The following is a 24,750-nucleotide window of genomic DNA, read 5'->3' on the forward strand; positions in this document are numbered from 1 at the left end:
AATGGAAGACACATGATTATTAGTTGCAACAGAACTTGATTATTAGTTGCAGAACAAGTCTTCGGGACGGGAAGTCTGCGGGAGCTTTCCGCAATTGTAAGTTCGTGGTTGCTTCATTGTCTTGGTAATTAAAAAAAAGGCCCGCCATTACTGAATGGCGGGCCTTTTTAGTGCGTAAAATGTAATTTTATTCAGTAGTTACGGCCTTACGGCCTACTTATTAAGTAATAATCAGTACTAATAGAAAACACGAAATGAACACCCAACCGCGCTTGAGACTTGATATAGAAGTAAATTAATTACCTCGACCATCAACTTATCTCAACAAAGAAGCCACCGTAACGTTAAAATTAATTATAATAATGAATTTCAAACATATTCTAAATCTTTTTAATTCACTCTCCGAGAAATACTGACTTACTGAGCTAACGCTTTCTCCAAGATAACCGTGGATTACCGTACTCTTCCCATTCCGATTCGAATAATTAATTCGTCGAAGAAACAGCCATGAATATGTACTCGCGTTTTATCCTACGCATCTTTGATTAATATTTAATAACAATTCTCAATTAAGAACGACTCAGAAGATGAATTAATGATCAAGGGCGCGAGCTAATTTCGTAATCAGAAATTCAGAAAGTGAATAACAAAAAGACAGTAATTTGCTGGCGAAATTAAATTTTAACTGAAGAACACTCAAAACGTGAAAGTGTGCGTTTTCGTCGGGTTGTGTATTTAACGCGGATGTGAATTTCGCCGCATCCGGCCAAAAATAAATGAGGTTTCTTCCGCTTACTTAATTTACTGCGGCGGCCGAAGCGGGCTACGGTCTGAATAAATTAAAATTAAAATTTCGCGGTTGTTTAATGTCCCCGTTACCTCGCACTGATTTGTTGACACCAACTTTGATTTGTAGACTTTGACACTTTATCCGATTAAGTACTTAATTACCGGTAATTCTTCTTCTCGGGACGAAAGGGCTGTTTAAATTATTTACTATTGGTATAATGTAAATTTTCAGCACGCTCGGAATGATAACGACCTATTTCTTCCACAAAGATCTGAAATTATTAATAATTTGATGAAATTATCACTAAAATTATTTGATCTTAAATTATATTTTTTATACATCACCTTAATTCACAATTTCAGTATTTAAAATAAAAATTGTTTTCGGTCGCCTATTTGGTATCTCAAAAAATCATTTTTTTCCAAACATCCGAATTTCTTTTAATTATTTAAGAAACGTAGTTAATTTTATTTCATACGGAGATATATCAAAATCAATAGTGAAAACTTGGCGAGTACAGGGAACAAAAACTACTCCACTCGGAAGTGATAAGGAGAAAAAACAGCAAGCATTTTGCATGAAAAAATGAGCACGTCATGGCCTCGTTCTGATATTGCTATGGTTACCAATCCAATTAGTGTGTGTGGGTAATTTTGGTTTCACCTCACTATTTTTGGTTCATGAGTGACTTTGAGTTTATTGTATACCTGGTGTTGGAAGATCGTTTTGAAGAAAATACGTTACAGTACATTCCTATTCCTACCTATTCCTGAAACCTATTTATACTCTATAATTTTCATTGTAAACAATAAGAATTTCTTCTTCTTTTTCTCCATCTTATCTCACTAGGAGGGATCGGCACAGCAAATTTTTCTCCAATCTCTTCTATCAGCCGTCATCTCAACACTCACTCCTCTCTCTCTCTCATATCGCCATTCACACACTTCATCCATGTCTTCTTCGGTCGACCTCTTCCCCCTCTACCTTGCACTACCATTTCCATACATCTCCAAAAACAATAAGAGATTCCTAGAAATATATGATTTTTGTGTCTATATTGTGTATGTAATTTCTATCTCGAACGAAATATTAATCACATAACGTCTCAGAACCTCCGGCGTTGACATGAAATCATAAAAGAAATAATTAATTTGCCGGAAGAGACGCGTCATCGACTTATTCTGTTGTTTTGTCTACAAACAGATGCATCGCCAATTTTTTTTTACCTTAGTAAATTTTCACCTGCTTTGGTGAAAAATATTGATTGATAATAAATAATAGTTTAAAAAACTAACAAAATACGCTTTTGTAGAAAATCCAACTAAAAAATATAAAATATAAAAAAGCGTGGGGTGCATTTCAGGACATTACCAGAATAACCCTTCTACTCATATCTGTTCATAAAATATTTATAACTACTTATACCATGCACCCATGCTTTTTTTACAATAAAATCATTTTTTCTTACATTATTTTTAATTCAAATTTATTTTCTATTTTTTAGTTGGATTTTCTATAAAAGCGTATTTTGTAAGTTTTTTTAAACTATTTTTTTTTTTTTTTTTGAGTTGAAATTCAATTTTTTCAATATATTTTTTTTCAACTTTTTTTTATATTTAATTATCATCGGTCCTTAATAAGTTTACCAAAATTTCGAGTTAATCCGACGTTTTGAAGGGGGTCAACATCAAGTTCAAAGATTCCGTTAGATACATACGTCTGAAGCTAATGAAAGCGTATTAAAATATAAGCATTTAAAATGGCCGATGGAGCAGACGTGTTCTGGACTGGTGACATGCGGCGATATACTGGGAAAGATTGGATTCGGAAGGCAGAGGATCGTTAGAGACTATGGTAGAAGCCTAAATCCAGCAATGGAGTGATACAGGCTGATGATGAAGCATTTATTGAAAAAAGCTATTCTGAATTAACTTATATACATTCCAGACGCTAGCGTTACTTAATTAGAAATTAAAATAAATTAGTTTAATATACATTCTGTATATATAGAAAACGAAAAAAATTACCTAAGTAACTTTTAATACATTTGTGTATTACATTCTCCAAAAGTTTCTCAAACTTTGGATGCAGCTTTGAGTATGTAAGAGAAAGTTGGCTAACAATAACAGTTTTTTTCCAATGGTAATGAATTAAACAAACGAAAAAGTTTTTTGTGCGCAGATATAAAAGAAACTTTAAAATTAACAAAGCCAAAGTTCGTTCAGTTTCGGAACAGAGGCACGGGTAGAGTAGCGAAACATAAACACAAACAAATTAAAGCATCTAAACTTTCCGGTGTTTCCAGATGTTCTATAATATCTCGTTCCATCTGGTTTTGATGTCATCGTGGCCTAAAGGATAAAACGTCCGGTGCATTCGTGTTGAGCGATGCACCAGTGTTCGAATCTCAGGCGGGTACCAATTTTTCTAATGAAATACATACTCAAAAAATGATCACGCTTGACTTCCACGTTGAAGGAATAACATCGTGTAATAAAAATCAAACCCGCAAAATTATAATTTGCGTAATTACTGGTGGTAGGACCTCTTGTGAGTCCGCGCGGGTAGGTACCACCACCCTGCCTATTTCTACCGTGAAGCAGTAATGCGTTTCGGTTTGAAAGGTGGGTCAGCCGTTGTAACTATACTTGCGACCTTAGAACGTATATCTCAAGGTGGGGGGCGCGTTAACGTTGTAGATGACTATGGGCTCCAGTAACCACTTAACACCAGGTGGGCAGTGAGCTCGTCCATCCATATAAGCAATAAAAATAATAATAATAATAGAATCCGTTGTTTGTTCCATCCGAAAAACTACCTACTCAGTATTCTCCAAAACCTCTCATGTCCTCCTTTAAACGGTGCTTGAAAACAGTCCTCAACGCTAGGTAGTATAATGGCTATATCCCTGATAGTAGACCTGTTACAATCAGGTGTGCCGACAAAAACTCATCTGATACCAAAAACGAACATCAGTACTTTTCTGTGCAGCAAATAAAATACTAAAACCTTTTCATGAAAGTCTCCATTTACTACTAAATTCACAAATTTCAAAGTCGTTTATCATTTGAATGTATGGCGACCTATTACGTAATCGACAGAGCTCCAATTAACGAGCACGGATTCGATATTGCTCGTAACTTAATGAGTTCCGTTGTAAGACAAACTGTTCGGCTACTGGACACGGGCCCATTTACACGGAAATAATTAACTGGAATGAGCTCTTATTGTTTTTTGCTAAAGTAGACCTCTCTATAAATATAAAAAGCCGGGATATCAAAAAGATCGATGCCTTTGAAATGTGGGTGTGGCGGAGGATGCTACGAATACCGTGAACTGCCATGAGAACAAACGAGTCCATTCTAAGGCAGTTAGACATCCGAAAAAGGCTCTCTTCCATCTGCTGGGAACGTGTTATGAGCTTCTTCGGACACATCATGCGGTCTCCCAGACATGAATTAGAGGAGCTCATAATTGCGGGTCCCGTAGAGGGCAAGCGCGCTGTGGGCAGAATACCAGCCAGATGGTCAGATCTAGTAAGAGAAGCACTTAGTGGTAGTCTGTACCATACGGTCCATGCCACCCATGATCGAGCACAGTGGAAGTGCGTCGCATGTGGTCGCGATCCTCAGTAGTGAGGGAACGATATAGAAGAAGACCTCTCTATGTGCTAATGGCTTAGATATCTTTAACATTCCATAACCGTACTGGTCTTGCGATCCTGGCTATTTTTACTACAAATCAATGTGTTTAGGTGTAACCAACAGACGTCAAAGAAAACAAATGAGACGACGACCTCGTTCGTACCTTTAGATTTAGCAGCATTACTTATACTTGTGTATCCTTGTATGGCAAATAAAAAAGATTGAAGTCTCAATTGGATTGGCATAGCATATTAAACTGGAACGCATTCCTAGCTCAGCTTACAATGTGCCCGACTTATTTACATAGTGTTTACAATATAAGTTAACAATGTAGAAGCTGAATAAAAATATATTATTGGGAAAAATTAACCAATAATTGTATTTTCGCTAAAGATGAAAACCTATTCTTTGTAATCAAAATCTGAAAGCCAGTTGTGAGTGTCGTGTTCGAAATAAGATTTTTTTCCTTTTGACTTAGAAATCTACCTATATTATAGTACTAATCAATATATTATAAAGATAGGAAAGATTAAACACAGAAAATTTATATACTATTAAAACGTCAAGAAACTGCAAATAGTTATATCACGTAGCAACAGCAACTGTCAGAAATAGCCACAGCCCTGAAGAAAACCCTAGGAAGAAAATCTTCAACGCGTCTAAAATTTGCACGCGTGATATTGGTATTCATAATGACGAAACCCAATTGTGCTTATGACAAGAAACCGAAACACATCCAGTAAAACGTATTCTATGGCACTCCGAACTGGGACAAGTTTTAATTAAGGCAAATATCTCGCACGAGCCTGCGATGTGAACATTCCATTATATTGTTAAGTTGAAAATAACGTGAAATATTCTGCAAATCGTTTAAAATTGTTAATTGCATACAAAAGTCTGTGTCATTCGTTGGTAAAAGCTTCATTTCTAAATACAGTAGCTTTTATACAGAGAGTACATATCTTTAACCACTATATTACGCTCATTGTTTCCCTCACTACACATTGCCGATCCTGTGGACCGAATGGTAAACAATCGACGTCACCCTAAGCACGTCATTACGGATCCTCCCGATCTATTAACGGTGCTTTTAGGTACCTTAAGCACCGGTCACCGGTCGCCGATACCGTCGCTTGCGACGAAAGGCTCGACGAGTAAATTAACCCATAGACACAGCCCACTGGGCTTCTCGCCGGATCTTCTCAGTGGGTCGCGTTTCCGATCCAGTGGTAGATTCTACGAAGCACTGCTCTTGCTCGGGCCAGTGTTAGCAACACCCCCCGTTTGAGCTCGCCTACTAGCTCGGTGAATCTAGTATAACCTATCGAGGTTACTAGAATAGGTAGGAAAAAAAATCACTACACACCTCGAATGTTGTGTAATATTTGGTGTTTTCTTAAATTATTACTGGTGGTAGGACCTCTTGTGAGTCCGCGCGGGTAGGTATCACCGCCCTGCCTATTTCTGCCGTGAAGCAGTAATGCGTTTCGGTCTGAAGCGTAGGGCACCCGTTGTAACTATACTGAGATCTTAGAGCTTATATCTCAAGGTGGGTGGAACGTTGTAGATGTCTATGGGTTCCAGTAACCACCTAAGTACCACCAGGTAGACTATAAGCTCGTCCACCCATCTAAGCAATCAAAAAATAAATTGCTGGTTCTGCTGTGTCTACAATTAAATGCATGCGTGTTATTTGGTATTTATACCTCTTTTATATTCTCGCAGAACTAGTAATTAGTAGCTTTCAGTACTCTAGCCTCGACCCTTGGTTTATATCTCAGTACTTCGAAATCAGGACTCTCGGTGATCAGACTTCCGTGTCCATCCTATGTACTTTGATCTTATCTTGTTTTTTCTATGTTTATGACACCCCTAATATAAAAAGTATCATAGCTTGGGGTCGTTGAGTGTAGAAGTTATAAACACCCATCTTTTGCACATGATACATCAAAGTAAAATGGAAAAAATATATTTAAAACACGTTAGAAAAAAAGCGGTGCGTAAAATATTCAGTAAAACTTTGCACCCTTCACTGTGCGGAGGGCGGGCGCGTCATTAAGACTGGGCACGCAAAGGAAAATTATCCTCACTTAACCCTCCTGAAGGCGTTAACTGGCACCTCACAGGAGAGCACTCGGCACCGATTGCTTTATTATACGAATTGGTACAATTTCTTCTCATCTTAAAATATGAAATTTGCGCGGGGTCGTAATGACAATTTTAGTGTTATGATTTCCTTAAAAAATATAAATGTATACCAGTGTTTATTGGATTCAGTTTATTTTCCTTTTTTTTTAAATTCCTTATATGGGTGGACGAGCTCACAGCCCACCTGGTGTTAAGTGGTTACTAGAGCCCATAGACATCTACAACATAAATACGCCACCCACCTTGAGATATAAGTTCTAAGGTCTCAGTATAGTTACAACGGAGACCCTACCACCAGTAATTACGCAAATTATAATTTTGCGGGTTTGATTTTTATTACACGATGTTATTCCGTCACAGTGGAGGTCAATCGTGAACATTTAATTTTGTTAAGTACGTATTTCGTTACAAAATTTTACCCGCCTGCAGGACTTATTATTGTAAACTTTTACACATATTTATAATATTTGGTTACAATGACGTATAGTTACAAATGCTTGGCGAGAATTATTGTTTGATAAAGTCATGTATTTTTGAAGTCGACGTGGCCTAAATGATAAGACGTCCGATGCATTCGTATCTAGCGATGCAACGAAGTTCGAATCCCGCGATCCGGCATCAAATGTTCACGATTCACTTCCACGGTGAAGGAATAACATGTTGTAATAAAATCAAACCCGCAAAATTGTAATTTGCATAATTATTGGTGATAGGACGTCTTGTGAGTCCGCACGGGTACCACCACTCCTTTTTTTTTCCAGGCCAGGGGCCGAACTCCTTCGAGGTCCCCACGCCTAAGGGGTACGCGGGGTATGTGGGACTCAACGATCTGCAAGGTGTTGGAAGCAGACCGCGGGCCTGAGGAATTTTAGAGCCCACCCACTAAACGACTCTCCTGCACTCTTACACCCGACGTCCGATCCCCTCTGAGGCCAGAACCCGGATAAGGTAGGGAGGTTACCGCGGTCAACACTACAACCAGACAGCGAGGCTCACCCCAAAGTCGCCCAGCCGACGGAGCCTTCGAGGCGAATCGAAGGCTCTGAAACGTCGGCTGTCTCGGTACGGCAGCCCGTCAGGCCGCCTAGACGGTGCCGCTGGTGTTCCGGAATACCCCGCTGGACCAGAACCAGCTTGCCGTATCGGGACGCGATACACCGCCAACCGATCGCTCTATTACTCCTCGGCGGCGCGCTAGAGTGCTGGTAGCGCGCCACGCGGCTGCTACCCCCTCAGGTCGCCCCTTGACCTTCACCGGGGGGAAGCCGCCATCTACAGGGGCCGGAGTCGGGCAAAAGCCCTTCTCCGGCCCCCGGCTCAGCGGCGACGGATGGGTGCGGAGAGGGATGAGTTCTCCCTCTCTCGATCCGCCGCCTCCTTCTGCGAGATGGTGTACTCGCAGAAGTCGAGCATCGCCTTCCAGGACTCATCGCTGCTGAGCATCGTAGCCATAGCGGTCGGCAGCGACAAGTCCGGCCCTATTTGCGAGACAAGGACACGGCGTTGCTCCAGCCATGCGGGGCAATGTGCGAGCGTATGCTCGACCGTGTCCTCGTCGCAGTCACAGTAGTGACACTCCATCGCCGGTTACGGGTACCACCACCCTACCTATTACTGGCACGAAGCAGTAATACGAACTGGTTTGAAGGGTATGAACCATAATACAGCACGATTGGGAATACGACCTCATATCTCAAAGTAGGCAGCATTTACGTTATGTTATCTATCGGCTGCGCTACCCACTTAGCTCGAGTCTGAACAGATAAAAAGATCATAAATATTTAAAACAATTGCTACCCATGATTAAACTCTACAGCGTAGGCGTACTAAGAACACACTGAAATTTTACCAATGACGCAACAATACCGTTCGTGCGTATAATTTCAGTGTTCATTTTGTGGCAACTGTTGAGGTTATTATTTATCTATTTCGATTAAATAACTTTGCTTGTTTTCCTAAATTCAGAAACACGTAATTTCCACAACAATCGACATTGATTACGCGTTCCAATTTGTAATTTCTCGGGGTGAACCTTGACAAAACTTTGATTTGTCCCATCAGAATCGGACCCCAATTGTTTTTCCGAGTGAGCGCCTCAAAATAACAATTCGTTAAGGTCCTGACGAACCCTCTTTGGTCGACGCTCGTTTATGCACCAGTAACGATCACGGAAGGCCTTGCATTCAGAGAATTTTAGATGTTAAATTCACCGGAATAATTAACAGAAATTAACATCCGGAACATATGGGAATACGGGCATTCTTAGTACCGTAACATATTAATTGGGCCTTCGTTGATCATGAGTGATGGAAGATTCGAATGATACTCCCATCCCTCAATCTAGGCTTCCAAATACCAACTACATATTTCCATTTGACTCCATACAGACGAACCTCTGGGTCAAATAAAAGATTTTAGTGCTCCCTGTACGCCAATTATTTAACCTTATCATTTCAAATAACTGTTATTGAATTGTCAAAAAATTTAAGCAAAAACATATTATATTATACATGAAACATAATAGTGGATACAAAGTCATTTAAATTGCTGAACACAATTGCAAACAAACCAACTGAAATTGCGGCGAAACCGTGAAATTCACGCGGAGGATTGCAATTATCAAACCACGAGGTGGACAGTCCTATTGACTCTGCGGCTTCGTCATTATGTCAATGCTAATATTTGTCCGCCGTGGCTCGCCACTGGATGCCAGCGATGGAACTTCGGGGCTTTTGCTCTTTGTGAAACGTTTCGGATGAAGATAGATATGATAAAAAAAAAAAATTAATATATGTATGTATGTGCCCCGTTGTTCTTAATGACCTAAATTGGGAACAAATATATGAATGCCAGCTTACGTCAAATATGCTCTCTCTATAATGGATGCACTTAAATGTGAATAAGTTGCTAATGACAAAAGGAAGGTCTTCCACCGAGCTTGTTTAGTTGTTCAGTAGACCGACGGTTAGAATATCGTTCAGAACTCGTATATACGCAAAGCTATCTTAATATTCAAGATAATTCGTTAGCGAGATTCAGGTAGCGGTCAAATATGTTGAGTTGTATGTTGGTTTATTTAGATAGTATATAGTTTTATAGTGTAAGTTAATGTATAAAATAATATGTGCGTATTATGTTGCTTTTTTTTTTGTAATTTAAATTTCTAAATTTCTCTTCTTGTTCACTTTCTACTTATATGTGATTTTGATTGTGGAAACATATTTGGTTATTGTTTTAGCTATATTTAAAAAAAATATAATATGTTTGTATTGTACTGTTTGTTTCCCAAATAAATAAATAAATAGGTATAGATTTGACTCGATTGTCATAAACTCAATTCCCGTCATTATTTATTCTTTATTAGTCTTCAATGATAGCTAAAATTATCATATAAATAATAGCTTTAAGCACTAAAGCTCCAACAGATGTCCCGATATTTATTTTATAATATTATTTACTGAATACATAGGTTACTGTCATCATCTTTGACTATAGAACGATGTAGTGCATGCATTAACTGTCCCTTTTCCTTCCAAATTGAAACTAGAATTCGTGTCATATATGTCAATGTTTTTTGTAGCCTTATTACATCGCAAAAAGAGAAAAAATGTAGCAGATATTAAAACACGTTCTGACTGTAAACTTTCCAATGTGTCTTTGAAATGGTTCATAAAATAATTGTTATTCTCAAAAATAAGTTCTATATGAAAGGGAAAGTCAATAAGAATGCATTATTTTATGTGAATGTTTAAAAACCGAATATGTTATCTTTAACAAATAAAAAATCTAAAAGTCTGTACAGTTGATACATATCAAACTTCCACCAAACCATACCACATCCCTAGAATTATCGAGAATATTCCACAAAAGTCCAGCATTGTGTGTTTCCGATATCAAACAATAGATGGTGTTGTACTTCACGAGCGTTCCAGATGCTACTAGATCCTTCGATATTCGTTCGGCGATAGATGGCGTTACTCTGAAGTTAGTTTGAAGTCGTCGTGGCCTAACGGATAAGACGTCCGGTGCATTCGTGTTGAGCGATGCACCGGTGTTCGAATCCCGCAGGCGGGTACCAATTTTTCTAATGAAATACGTACTCAACAAATGTTCACGATTGATTTCCACGGTGAAGGAATAACATCGTGTAATAAAAATGAAACCCGCAAAATTATAATTTGCGTAATTACTGGTGGTAGGACCTCTTGTGAGTCCGCACGGGTAGGTACCACCACCCTGCCTATTTCTTCCGTGAAGCACTCATGCGTTTCGGTTTGAAGGGTGGGGCAGCCGTTGTAACTATAATTGAGACCTTAGAACTTATATCTCAAGATGGGTGGCGCATTCACGTTGTAGATGTCTATGGGCTCCAGTAACCACTTAACACCAGGTGGGCTGTGAGCTCGTCCACTCATCTAAGCAATAAAAAAATAAAAAATAAAAAAAACTCTTACCGGTGTAACAGTATGTTGAATAATGTACATTTTATCTTGTAATAAATTTTTCTATTTTCTTAACGAAACATAAATTACTAGAAAGCCAGTCATTTTACGAACAAACAACAACAAAGTCATCCTGAATTCTGGTACTTTACTGATATGTCTTTTCTCTGTTTGGAATCATATTTCCTATTTGTATATCACATCTCATTGAACAGCCGGATTCGTAAACGACAATGAATGCTACAAGTAGCTTCATTTTCCAAAGTGATACAGCATATCCTTGGATCTACTTTCATGACAAAACATCTTTATTGTGAGAGTTCACGTTTTTGTGAATTCGTCACACGTATCGTTTCAGTATCGTCGTCACGTTTACATCGCCGTGGAAACTTTTTATTACCTCCCAGTAATTGTGATGAAATAGCACCCGTGCCACTTGAGCTAAATGTAACAAGTTTGCCTTTCAATTTGTGCCGAATGTTTATTGCTGAAAAATTGCTCCAATTACGTGCTCCGTGTTAAAAGATGTCAACTCACTTTTCACTAAACAAATGTTCCATTTTAATCTAATATTTGTTACGTGCTCAGATTTTTTAGGTTGTAATATTTTATTTCTAGATATGCAAGAAATTAAAGAAAAACATACATATCGCAATTGTATTTATACGTATTTATTTGGTTTTCAAGTGATGAACACAAAATGTAATGCGTACATTATTACATTTTCAAATACACTAATCCAAATCGACCTAATCTTATACACTGCCTTAAATACAACGACTAAATTTCATTTAAATATATTCCATTTACTTTGAAATTACTGTTCATTTCGTATATACCTTCAACCCTATACTTTAAGGCCAATTACAAAAAATTATATCAACAGTTCTATTTGCACAAATGTAATCATTCTTAAACGTCACTTTTTGATTTTCTGAAATCAATTTCCTGGTACTTCTTCTTCTCAATCGAGTCGTCGTGATCTTCATGTAACAAACAATAATATAGTACAAACAATTAAGAAATAATTTTCGATTGAAACTAAGGCATCCAATAATAAATCAAATTGTCTGCAACCGTAACGATTGAAAATCAAAAAATAAATGTAAATTAATGAATTAAGCAACGACAAACTTAAAACAAAAATCCTTTTGAACAAATTTCAACTTGAATTTTCCAATATTGGAAATCCGTTTTCTCTTTAATTATGAATGACGAATGGAAACTGTCAATCATGCAATTTGTAATGAGCTTTTCTCTTATTAGATTTCGCGTCTGCCAGCTAAAAATGATTTATTTTATTTTTCTTCGAATGAATTATGACTATAATGTGTCAATATTAAATGACTAAGTCCTTTTTTACTTCTGTTTGATTTTGTGCATGTTTTAATATTTACGTCACCATAATCAGCGTACTCAACTTTCTCATATTTTGAGAATAGGAAAAAATATATTTTGTTAAATACTTTGATGTTAGAAATTGTAAGTACGTACGTCATTACGATACGTACATCATTTAGAAGTGGACTCATGTCAAGGTATACAATAATATTATATATAAAGATAAACGGGCAGCTGCAAATTTAACACTGCACAGTATTGTAGATGTACTAATGACCACTGAACAAGCTGATTCATTATTGCTTGAGTTTCGAACTTAAAAATTTAAATGAAATAGCAAAAAATCCATTCGCGCGATATGTGGGTTTCACTAGAGTTTTCCCCGGAGCGTGGTCTAAAAGGGATGATTAAAACTTGAATCTGAAGTATATGGAGGTTTTTCTGGAACGTATCTCAAAGTGGGGAGCGGAAGCCTGTGTCTGAAGATACGGATTTGAACTGAACTCAATTCAATTCGGGCCGTTGAAGACGCAGACCTCCACTTTTACTGTGAAGAAAGTGTCTTTTTGTCATAGCGAAGCAATTTCAAGGAACCTCCCTGAAAACTTCATGCTTAGATAAAGGGTTTTGCTTAACAAATGAATAGTTCGGACTCACGTGGAGTACTGTTTCCAACTATAGCCGGGGCTCCTAAATACCATTTATTTCCATTTGACTCCATACAGGAGAGGTCCGTTCGGATTGACCATTCCCCTAGACTGCTAAGAACCCTTGGGTCTATGGAGGGACTTCGTTTCTCTCTATGTTTTATGCCATATGTTCCATGGGGAGTGCTCTGAGTAATTTTTCGAGATTATCCCATAATCTCGTTTTTATCATCGTATGGCCCTCCACTCGAGCAGAGTTTATCCATACTACTTCGAACCACCACATCTATCCATAGTGCATTTTCATAGACTTTTTTGCCATGTACTACTCGACTTTGGGAATGAACTCCCCTTCACACTTTTTCCTGTTACACTATCACATGTCTTTTTTCAAACGACATTTGCGGGGAGTACTTAGCGGTGGGCGACTGCTTATGCCCCTGATATTGCTGATGTCCATGAGCCATTGTAACCCCTCAACATTTGGTGGTATACTAGACTGCCTACAAGCGAAAAAAAAACGAAAGCTTAAAAAACTCCTCAATTCAATTCCATTTTACTTGGGGACTTTTTTGCCCCAGTCGGATCCACAATTTTACAGCCTATCTGGTATTAAGAGTCAACGAAGTAGACGGCATTCACAAACGTGAATCCTCTTTTAACTTTCTAATATTTGAGTTGTATGATAGAGTAGTCGTTATTCCGAGTCAATTGGGATTTAATGGTATCTCTCTCTATCTCTTTCTCTCAAGATGCGTCCACGTGCACGCTGTGATGTGGTGGATATGGAATCGTTAGGACATAAACATCAAAATATATTAAATTAGAAATAATAGCTATCTAATCATCCAACGATTACAGTATTTGTTCACGGGAATTAGTATTAATTAATGCACTTGAACAAACTTATCGCAATCAATTTATATCATCTACATAATCTTTGTTTAATCTGTAAAGACCATATCATAGTAATTTTAGTCATAAACCATTTATGGGATAAAAATCATACACATTCGTCTGTTCCGAAAATGGGATGTGTACTATGAGAAACTGTGTGTTGTGTTGTCTGTACGTACAGATAGAGCAATCATCTATCAACAAAATGAAAGCAGCTTTGGCTTAAGGCCATATCCAAATATACAAAAGCAGTTAGGTACAGCAGTTTACATATCTAATGCCATTATGTTTCTCGTTAAAACGTTATCGTGGTCTCGTCGAAGGTCCTCACCAATGAGCTTAGTTCGAAAGTGTGAACCGATCGCCAATTAGAAACCACTGATAACACCCAGTAGTCGAGTTTCTCTTCGTTTTATGTGTTTCAAAATGGCAGTCGATGGAGCAGTTGCTGGTATACTATGAACTATTGAACGAACTCATTCTATTTTGCTTGAGTTTTTATAGATTACGATGTAAGTAATGTTATTACCATTATGTTATGAGTATGTACACATAATTAGCTATCTTAAAATGCGGTTGAATTATTAAAAAAAAGTTGTTCTGATATTTAAAAATTTGAAAATAAATATCGAATTATCTCAAGAAATTTTGCAAAAACATAAGCTCTGACCAACAAGAGGTCGGTCAAACGTATAACAAACCCAGTTCGATGTAAAACATTTCCATTTTCTTCAAGCACTGCCTATACCTATACACACTTACGCTTAGAAATTGCTATTTTCAAAACTTCAGTAGGAAAGCCGTATTTTTTTCGATGTATTTCTTCTATTGAACAAATATACATCTAAAACATGTTTACAGAGTTCATCCAGAATTGAAATCGTTTAGTTTGTAATTTATCATAACTAAGTTTCCAGGAATTGTTATATTTACGAAATCGTTGATTAATAATGAATCAAAGGTTAGTTGGAATAAGATTGGTTAGTCTAAAATCTAAGTCGTAATTTTTTTATAACTTGTATTCTATTTTTATTTCGGACACTTGTAAACTCTGAAGTACTTACGCGGTATCTCGCATTGTTTAATCTGAGAGCGTATTTAAAATTTATTAAAGGTGAGGTCCGTAAGAAAAAAAAAGCGCGAAGGAAAGTAGAAATTCAGATTCAGAAATGAAATGAATACGGGGCTTCAGGCGTTTCGTCGCCAATGAATAATTTATTTTAGAACTGGGTTTTCACGAAATTACTTGCCATCTCATTTGAAAGAATATGCCGACATTCCAATTGACTGCTAATGCTGCAGGAAATTTAATATTTAAAGATATATCTTGTGGTGTGTGCTATAATTTATCAGCATAACACGAATACATGGGTAAATACCATCATTCTGGTTATTTTCGCTATGTAACGATTAGTACTATGAAATGAAATGAAAACTAGATACTTATTTAACAAATGTTCACGATTGACTTCCACGGTGAAGGAATGACATGGAGTAATAAAAATAAAACCCGCAAAACTATAATTTGCGTAATTACTGATGGTAGGACCTCTTGTGAGACCGCACGCGTAGGTACCACCACCCGGCCTATTTCTGCCGTGAAGCAATAATGCGTTTCGGTTCGAAGGCTGGGGCAGCCGTTGTAACCCATCTAAGCAATAAAAAAAGATAAGCCGTCACAACGAGCTCACAGCCCACCTGGTGGTTAAGTGGTTACTGGAGCCCATAGACATCTACAACGCAAATGCGCCACCCACCTTGAGATATAAGTTCCAAGGTCTCAGTATAGTCACAACGACTGCCCCACCCTTCAAACCGAAACGCATTACTGCTTTACGGTACAAATAGGCAGGGTGGTGGTACCTACCCGTGCAACCTCACAAGAGGCCCTATCACCAGTAAGATTTGAATTTCAATTGTATAGGTCGTAACTCGTCGTAACTTTTTAAAATTACCTCACCTATAAGTTACTATAACAATAATTTTATTTTTGTGGGTTTGATTTTTATTACGCAATGCTTCCGCCTCTTTATTCTTTCGTCAGTCCTTTACCGTGCAAGTCATTCGTGAGCCTGTGCTAATCCAGTAATTTCATGAAGCAGGTATTTCATTTGAAAAACTGGCTGATAGAAGTTTCATCAATTAGACCACAACTATGCGAGGGAAGCAATTAATATACAGTGCCTAGTTTAATGCTATTTCAAAAAGTCAAAAAACTAGTTTAAGTAATTAGTTTGTATTTGTAATGTTGTTTTTTTTTAGTACCCCTTGTTTTGTCTAAATGGGTAACTATTATTTTACAGAAAATTGCAATTTTTGCAAATTCAACTTATAAATCTGGCAGGTTAAATTGAATTGAATGAACAAATTAAATACACGAAATCACTTGCTCGAGATTCCTTTCAGGAGCCGCAACTGTTAAAGTTCTCACATAAACAAGGAGAATTAACCGTAACACGAAAATGAGCTCCCGCCTACACAAAACTTCTCATTATGAAGAGGAAAAGCTAAGAAACCCCGCTTAGTTTGAGTTTATCAATAAACTTGAGGTAAATTAACATAACCGCCATTTTACAACTTAAGAACGTATAATAAACCTATTTAACTCAACATTATGATTGCATTTGTTTTCTTAATTTTCTTTGAATTCTTATTATTGCTTATTACACTTATTATTACTTAGTCATATTAATTTTTTTTTTGCTATACTTTTCACAATAATCGAGTTGAGACACAGTAGCCTGGTCTCTAGTCTCTCTAGCAAGTTATCTATCTGTGTTGAATATTTTGACGGCTAGCTTAAAGAAAAGTTATGATTTCCTAGTTTATGTTCATTTAGTTGAAAAATTAGAATAGATTGAATCACTACTAGATTATTAGTCAGTTTTTTCCCCTACCTAATCGTTGGTAACCTAAGGGGCTGTTTCATCTATTCACGGAGCGGTAGGTGAGCTCACGAGTTCAACCTGCGAGAGTCTGCTTGGCCTTAGCACGAGCAGTGCTTTGCTAAATTTTTATCTGCCCGTTTATCTTTATATATAATATTATTGTATACCTTGACATGAGTCCACTTCTAAATGATGTACATATCGTAATGACGTACGTACTTAAAATTTCTAACATCAAAGTATTTAACAAAATATATTTTTTCCTATACTCAAAATATGAGAAAGTTGAGTACGCTGATTATGGTGACGTAAATATTAAAACATGCACAAAATCAATCAAAAGTAAAAAAGGACTTAGTCATTTAATATTGACACATTATAGTCATAATTCATTCGAAGAAAAATAAGATAAATCATTTTTAGCTGGCAGACGCGAAATCTAATAAGAGAAAAGCTCATTACAAATTGCATGATTGACAGTTTCCATTCGTCATTCATAATTAAAGAGAAAACGGATTTCCAATATTGGAAAATTCAAGTTGAAATTTGTTCAAAAGGATTTTTGGAGTTTACTCCTTTAGAATCGATTTACATATATAGGCCCGGGGTATGAAAATTATGGGGACCAAAATCGTACTAGCATGTCACACGAAATGCGTTATGCGCCTGATTGGCTCCTGATTGCGTGATGCGTGCGCGCGCCAATCAAAATCGTACTAGCATGTCACACGAAATGCGTTATGCGCCTGATTGGCTCCTGATTGCGTGATGCGTGCGCGCGCCAATCAGGAGCCAACGCGCGGCCGCGTTATTGCAGGTGACGCCGGGCTGCTGCGCCGGCAGTCCGCCACAAAGCCTCGTACTGATCGCGCGTTTCTCTCATTATTGTATTTTCATATATTTGTTAGTCGTTTGTTTTGTGTCTCGTTAATTTGTTAATAATCTGTAGTGTATCGTGTTGTCGTAATATAGAACTATTTCTCGTATTGTTTCGTTTAATTTTTTATATCCAGTAAACTCCAGTCGTGCGTCGGAGCGGACACACACACTTTTTTTGTTTTAAGTTTGGCGTTCATTCATTCATTCAATTCATTAATTCACACTTATTTTTTGATTTTCAATCGTCACGGTTGCAGACAATTTGATTTATTATTGTATGCCTTAGTTTCAATCGAAAATGATTTCTTAATTGTTTGTTACTAGTACTATATTATTGTTGGTTACATGAAGATCACGACGACTCGATTGAGAAGAAGAAGTACCAGGAAATGGATTTCAGAAAATCAAAAAGTAACGTTTAAGAATGATTACATTTGTGCAAATAGAATTGTTGATATAATTTTTTGTAATTGGCCTTAAAGTATAGGGTTGAAGGTATATACAAAATGAACAGTAATTTCAAAGTAAATGGAATATATTTTAATGAAATTTAGTCGTTGTATTTACGGCAGTATAATATATAAAAAAAAACGACTGAAGACGAATAATAAGAGAGTTGTAATAATAGGTGAATAGCCAGACAGAAAACATTCGTGATAAAACATTTTATTTCACTAAGACTACTTTAAAACTATCTAAAGATCAGCAGTTTCATACGCATAATTGAATCGCACCGGAGATTGGTCCTGTAATTTTATCAAGCGAGTTCATTGTGAGTGGCATATTGGTGTGGTTTAATTAACAATTCTCGCCAAAACAGGGAGGGCTATAACTCAGCTGTGACGGGGATACAAGTCACGGCGGATGTATGGCCTTGTCAAACTAACAATGTAGGTAGCAGATCGGCTTGTTTATATTGTTTAAAGATAGGCTTCATCTAATTTGGAGAAGTAAATTTCATGCTACAGGGAATTTCTTGGTAAATTACGATTGTTTTCAAATCATAATTAATAATTAATATAATACATTTGTTAAAGAGTTAACGTTAAGTAATTCAGTCTAAATCTTCCGAGGGGCAACGTAAATATTATGCTTCCAGTAAATCAAAAATAGGCAACGATAAATCCTGTCTAACTTAATATATTACGTAATTTTTCAAGATCCCAATCCATGTCATAAACGTTTTCATCAAAACCGTAACTTGCACGATACGGAATACCCGAAGAGTTTAATCCGACTTAAGCAGGGAACTCATTTCGTTCCCCTATGCCACACGAGGGATGAGTGAAAAAAATTACTTCATAATAATAAATATCAATATACCTCTCGATAAAGGTCTGCTTGTATCGTTTTCGAGGTATTTTGATAACTTTCCAAGACTATATTGAAACAATATCCGCCTATTAACATTTATATCATAATATCTATAAAAATTTATGAAAGCATGAAAATTCATTCTTTCCTTGCGATGTTAGCGTAATATTGAATTTTCCACGGCGGTTTGGTACTTTGAACTTTATGATTATTGGATTTTTCCATTACGCTCCTAGGTAATTATTTCAAGAATAATTGCGCTTGTAATCTCAAATGGTTTTTCTTACTAATTAAATGGACTTTAGGCACATTTTTTCCTTCTGTACTGTTATTTAAAGTCTGAAAATTAAAATTATATAGATTCTATTCTATAAATCAGGCATAATGTAATCACAACATATTTGAATAGTCATTTTTAATAGTGTTCTTGGTGTTCCTGTTTATTTAGAAGAAATTTAAAATTAAATTTAATGATTTTGCCATTACGAAATCTTTTTACCTACAAAAGAGATTCTAATCCCAGGATTTTGTGTGAGGGCATCGCGACACGAGTAACAAGGAATGCGATTCTCATCGCGATAACTTCGTTAACGCAAAATGAGCCTTCAATAGCTAAAGTTAAATTAGGTTAAAGCAAAATAGGGGGTAAGAAAATGGCTGTTTGCGTTTTGTATTTCTTATCAAAATTTTATTATACTCGCAAGTATTCTTGTGCTATTTGATAAAGATTATTACATATTACAGTTAATGTAAGAGTGGTGTACTATTAAATATTATGTACTTATTTTAAATATATAAATATCAAATCTATATAGCCATTTAGATAATGAGAGACAAATTACAAATTCGTAATTTATTCTGTTGAAATTTATGAATTTTCCATGAGCTTTATATAAAATGTGTGATGATATATTGAATATTTAATAGGTAACGCTTTTTATATTTATCATCGTGAATAAAAATTTTGGGGGGTTAATAGCTTTCAGTACCTAACATACAACCGTCACAAGGCGAACCCCAATAGCGCCCTGACATGACACAAAATCACACTGGTTATAAAGTCACCAGCCATATTGTTTAAACAACAATAAAAACAATGATCCCTAAAACAGAAAGTCCTGAGAAAAACCAACGAAATTAACTCAGCGAGTTTTTATTTTTTAGTGTGCTTACATTCATTTTGTTTTTCTTTTTTTTGCCAACCCACAACTTTCTAATTGAAAGGTAATTCCCGCGTTACAACCACCTTATTCCTGAATTGTATTTTCAGTTAAGTAATCGTGAACATTGTAATAAACTTTACTAAACAGACATTCGTCCTAAAAATTCGAAAAGTTAACAAAAACGCACACAGATAAATGTATATTCAAATTTTGATAGATTAATGTATGTCGGATCAGCTAGTTTCAAATAATACCCGTATAACAAATCAAATTGACCAAGAAATGTTGTTTTAAAGCATATTATTTATAACAGCACTTAACATTTTTATGAAAACCTAATGCATTAAGTGCTAACAACGATCAATCATCGCTTTATGTAGGGTAAAACGATATTCAGTTGCGTGTTTACCTCACGTGACCTCAACAGGCGACATTTGCCATCAACCTTCCCACAGCGTTACAAAATAAAATTTAAACGTTGTATGAACTCTGCGCAAACTACATACTAATCATTTTAAATGCTCACGATAAATTCAAGTAATTTCCGTATCTTTCTCCTTCGTCGCTTTCTTCATTGCTGAAGGTCGTGTCCCTGAAACTTGACCGTTGCCTGTCTCGTGAGCTGTTTCCATCTCGTCCGGTCCTCAGCTGCTCGAACGGCGGCTGCGACTGGCAACCCAGTTAGAGCGGTTACTTGATCACACCAACGGCTAGGTAATCGGCCGCGGGGTCTCTTTCCTTCTACTTTCTACTTTTCTTCTAATTTCCGTATAGAACATATTAAAACAAGACGCCCAATGTATTCGTATCTAGCAATGCAAAGGTGTTTGAATTCCGCAGGCAAGTACCCATTTTTCTAATATAATACGTGCTTGACAAATGTTCGCGATTGAAATCCACAGTGAAGGAATAACATCGTATAATAAAAATCCGTAAAAATTATACTATACTTAGACCTTAGAACTCATACCTCAAGGTGGCGACATTTAAGTCGTAGATGTTTATGGGCTCGGGAAACCAATTAACACCAGGTGGGCCGTGAGCTCGTCCACCCATATAAGCAATAAAAAAGGAGATTATTCAGAGAAAAAATCTTAAAATAAAAGATCACCCATAACTACGCCATCAATAGTGATCACTTTACCAGCACATAAAGAAGTCAAGTCACGAAGTGTGTGAGGGCTAGTGTCGGATGCTCGCTTGTTTGAGAAAACCGCAAATAAATATTCTCGAGTGCGACTAATTGGTTCCCGTTGGATTCGACAGGCGTCCGGACGCCGGTGCTGTGGTCCGCCGCATAATTTATAGGTCCTACTGCAGGGGCATACGAAGGCTTATTTATGTGACACTATTAAATTATATGTACCTGACCGCAAATCTACTTTTATTTAAAAAAAAAAGCTAGAGCTGCTTAATCCTACGAAATGCTTAGTAAACGATACGTAAATAACAAACATAAAACAGAATAAAAATCCCCCATAATTCCTTCTAATATGTTTATCTGTTTTTATTATTTTTTACTGGTGGTAGAACCTCTTGTGAGTCCGCACGGGAAGGTACAACCCCGCCCCGCCTATTTCTGCCGTGAAGCAGTAATGCGTTTCGGATTGAAGGGTGGGGCAGCCGTTGTAACTATACTGAGACCTTAGAACTTATATCTCAAGGTGTGTGGCGCGTTTACGTTGTAGATGTCTACGGGTTCCAGTAACCACTTAACACCAGGTGGGCTGTGAGCTCGTCACACATCTAAGCAATAAAAAAAAAAAAAACGCAACGAATCATTCGGATCGTACTGGTAACAGAGCATGTTTTGGACTCACAGAGACCTGTCTATTTCTTCGGTGAAATAATCATACCTTATGGTCTGCAGCGTAGGGTAGCTGTAATAATGTAACGGACTTTATATCTTAAGGTTGACAATGGCTTAGCACCATATTGTTAAACCTTAAAAGTTTGTTTTAATGCCAGGTGTAGACTATTCGTAGAGATTCCAGTGCCAAAAGGATACACTTGGCACGCAAGACTACTCCCTTGTAAATAGAGAATAGTGGCTTTAGCTATGTACTGAACGACTCTGAACAGTGCATGACTCTTCGTCCGAGCCTACAAGTCTCGCTGAAATAGAACCTGGGAAAGCTAGGCCCTTTTTTGCGACGACTCGAATTAGTACACTACATTAGAACGAATTAGTATACAGAACAACAACAGAATTAGAAAAGAGCTGTCTCTCACGCTCGGCCACCTTCGTTGCTCGTCCATCCCAATCGCAAAAGTTGCAGCTCTAAGTATATTCCACAGCGAACGGCTCCGCTTCAGGTCCTAGATCAACCTCCCGATCAGAAAACATGATATCTCCAAGTAAACGATGCCCTTGTGTCGATCAGACCACGAAAAAAGCTGTGGACGCCGTTCCATTATATCGTTCTTAGAAGTCATGGTTCAATACCAAACGGGATCCCCATACAATAGCATGTTAAACATTACCAACACGTAGAGGCACAGCTTTACTGAATCTGTTTCACCGCAATTTGGCAAAAGCCGGTTCAGCGAGCCGGTATCTCCCTCAATCCGACTTTTATCCTGCAAATGAGCGTAAAAACTACTACAATTGGATAGCAATTCAAAAAACAGGGCTTAGAATTTCTCTAACGCGACTTCAAGGCCCAAATAAATCTAAAGCCAGTGTCATCCGTGTAATATGTTACGCTTCAACCCAGGAGAAGACCCAGTCCGGCCATTACTGATCTTTACAAAAGATGGCCAAGACCCAACCTATCTGGAACAAACACCATGCTCTACATGAAAATGAAGCACCACCAATATACAAAATCGACCTGTTGTCGATATATACTTTTGCCTCTCCGTGACTACCGACTACGGTAGGGATTTGGCCAATGATTTTACATTAGCAATATATACAAGTACAATGTGAGCGGTATATATTTATATAAGTACAGCGTCAAAAGTATCTAATCCTAGAAAACGATCTTTTCCAAGTAGGCTTGAATGAATTCTTATTGCCACAATTAAAAAACTACATCAGCCTTCGCTTTCTATAATATTTCATGACAATGGAAAATAGACTCTCAGCAGCGTCTCACGTTACTATAATAACCATTGACATTGTTTCAAATAAATGACCTCAATTTCGTACATTATCTTTTGGGTAAGGAGACTCGTACCCTATTTGGAAACAAATTCACGATCCAAGTAAATGTAATATTCATCATAAAGTCCTTATTCTTTTCAACAATTTGTGAAACAATAAATTGATCTTGGATAATTCCGTCCTTAGAAAATTGTAGATCCGTTTTTCACTTCTTCGAGTCAACGTTTTTGCCCATTTAGATTCCGTTCGGTATCCAACTGAGCCTGTTATCCTCTAACTTTGCTTTCTCGTTGAAAAACTCGTGCTATTACAGTAAATATCAATTTGTATGAAACTAGAGGGCGGAGACGCAGCGTCCGTTCCCACTCAACTTAGTCTGTTACAGTCAGTTACAAATTGAAATGGCTCTTCACAGGGACTTAGGATTTTTAATGCCAAATTAGATCATATTTGAACTCTAAATTGCAACAGACCTTATTTAGCAATATTTAAAAGTGGCCGATCTCTTTCAGTTGACTTAGTTCAAATAAGTTTAATAAATATTTTGTATGTGTTTTCAAAACTTTAATTTCTTATTAAATGTTTGATGCGATTGTTTGCTTTTTCCACATTCCACCAAACTCTACATAATAACAGTTTCAAGACTTTCTAATACAAGTTAGTGAATTTGATAAGATCTCAAAATCACATGCAAATCTAGTGGTTTAGGTGACCCTATCCCCTGAACCCTTGTCAAACAAACTTTTGATATTAAGCCACTATCATAAAGCGCATACTATGACCTACTTACATCAACTTTGGAACAATTAGACGAAGGGTTAATTACCTCTAACTAAACTATCGGACAGAACAAGTAATTGTTGTTAAATTGGATACTATTTTTAAAGTAGTTAACACGAATTGCGCTGCGATATATTTATTGAAAAATATTTGGTATCTTATTAAAAATACATCTTAACGAAACTTGAAAATGGGGAATAAAAGTAAGATTATTTATTTTACGAAGCGTTCCTCCCCTAAAATTAGTGAAAGCTGAATGTGCCGAGTGATGTAGCTATACTATATTTTTACTGTAACCACATAACCCACTGAATTTCATGCCTGATCTTCCCAATGGGTCGCAATTCCGATCCAGTGGTAGATTCAACGAAGTGCTCTTAGATGTTAGCAAATCCATTCAGGCTGAGCCCCATGAGCGCGCTCACCAGTCACTGTGAAGTCAGAATAGACCCTGGATGGTACTAGCAGATATACAGGTAAAAAAACGTACTATGTGCTCGCACGACTGGGTGTAAATTTTCTGCCTATATGGGTCACAAAGCAGTCAAGCACTCCTGTTTGGAGGGTAGGATGGAATAGCAGTTATACAAAACGATTGAGAATTTGACATATTGTTAAGTTGTGTAAGAGCATTTACGTTGTCATGTACACGGACAACGCCGAACACCAAGTGTACAAATACATATTATGTATACACTATATCGTACA

The sequence above is a fragment of the Bombyx mori genome, chromosome 18, assembly GCF_030269925.1.
Source record: "Bombyx mori chromosome 18, ASM3026992v2".
Taxonomy (NCBI): domain Eukaryota; kingdom Metazoa; phylum Arthropoda; class Insecta; order Lepidoptera; family Bombycidae; genus Bombyx; species Bombyx mori.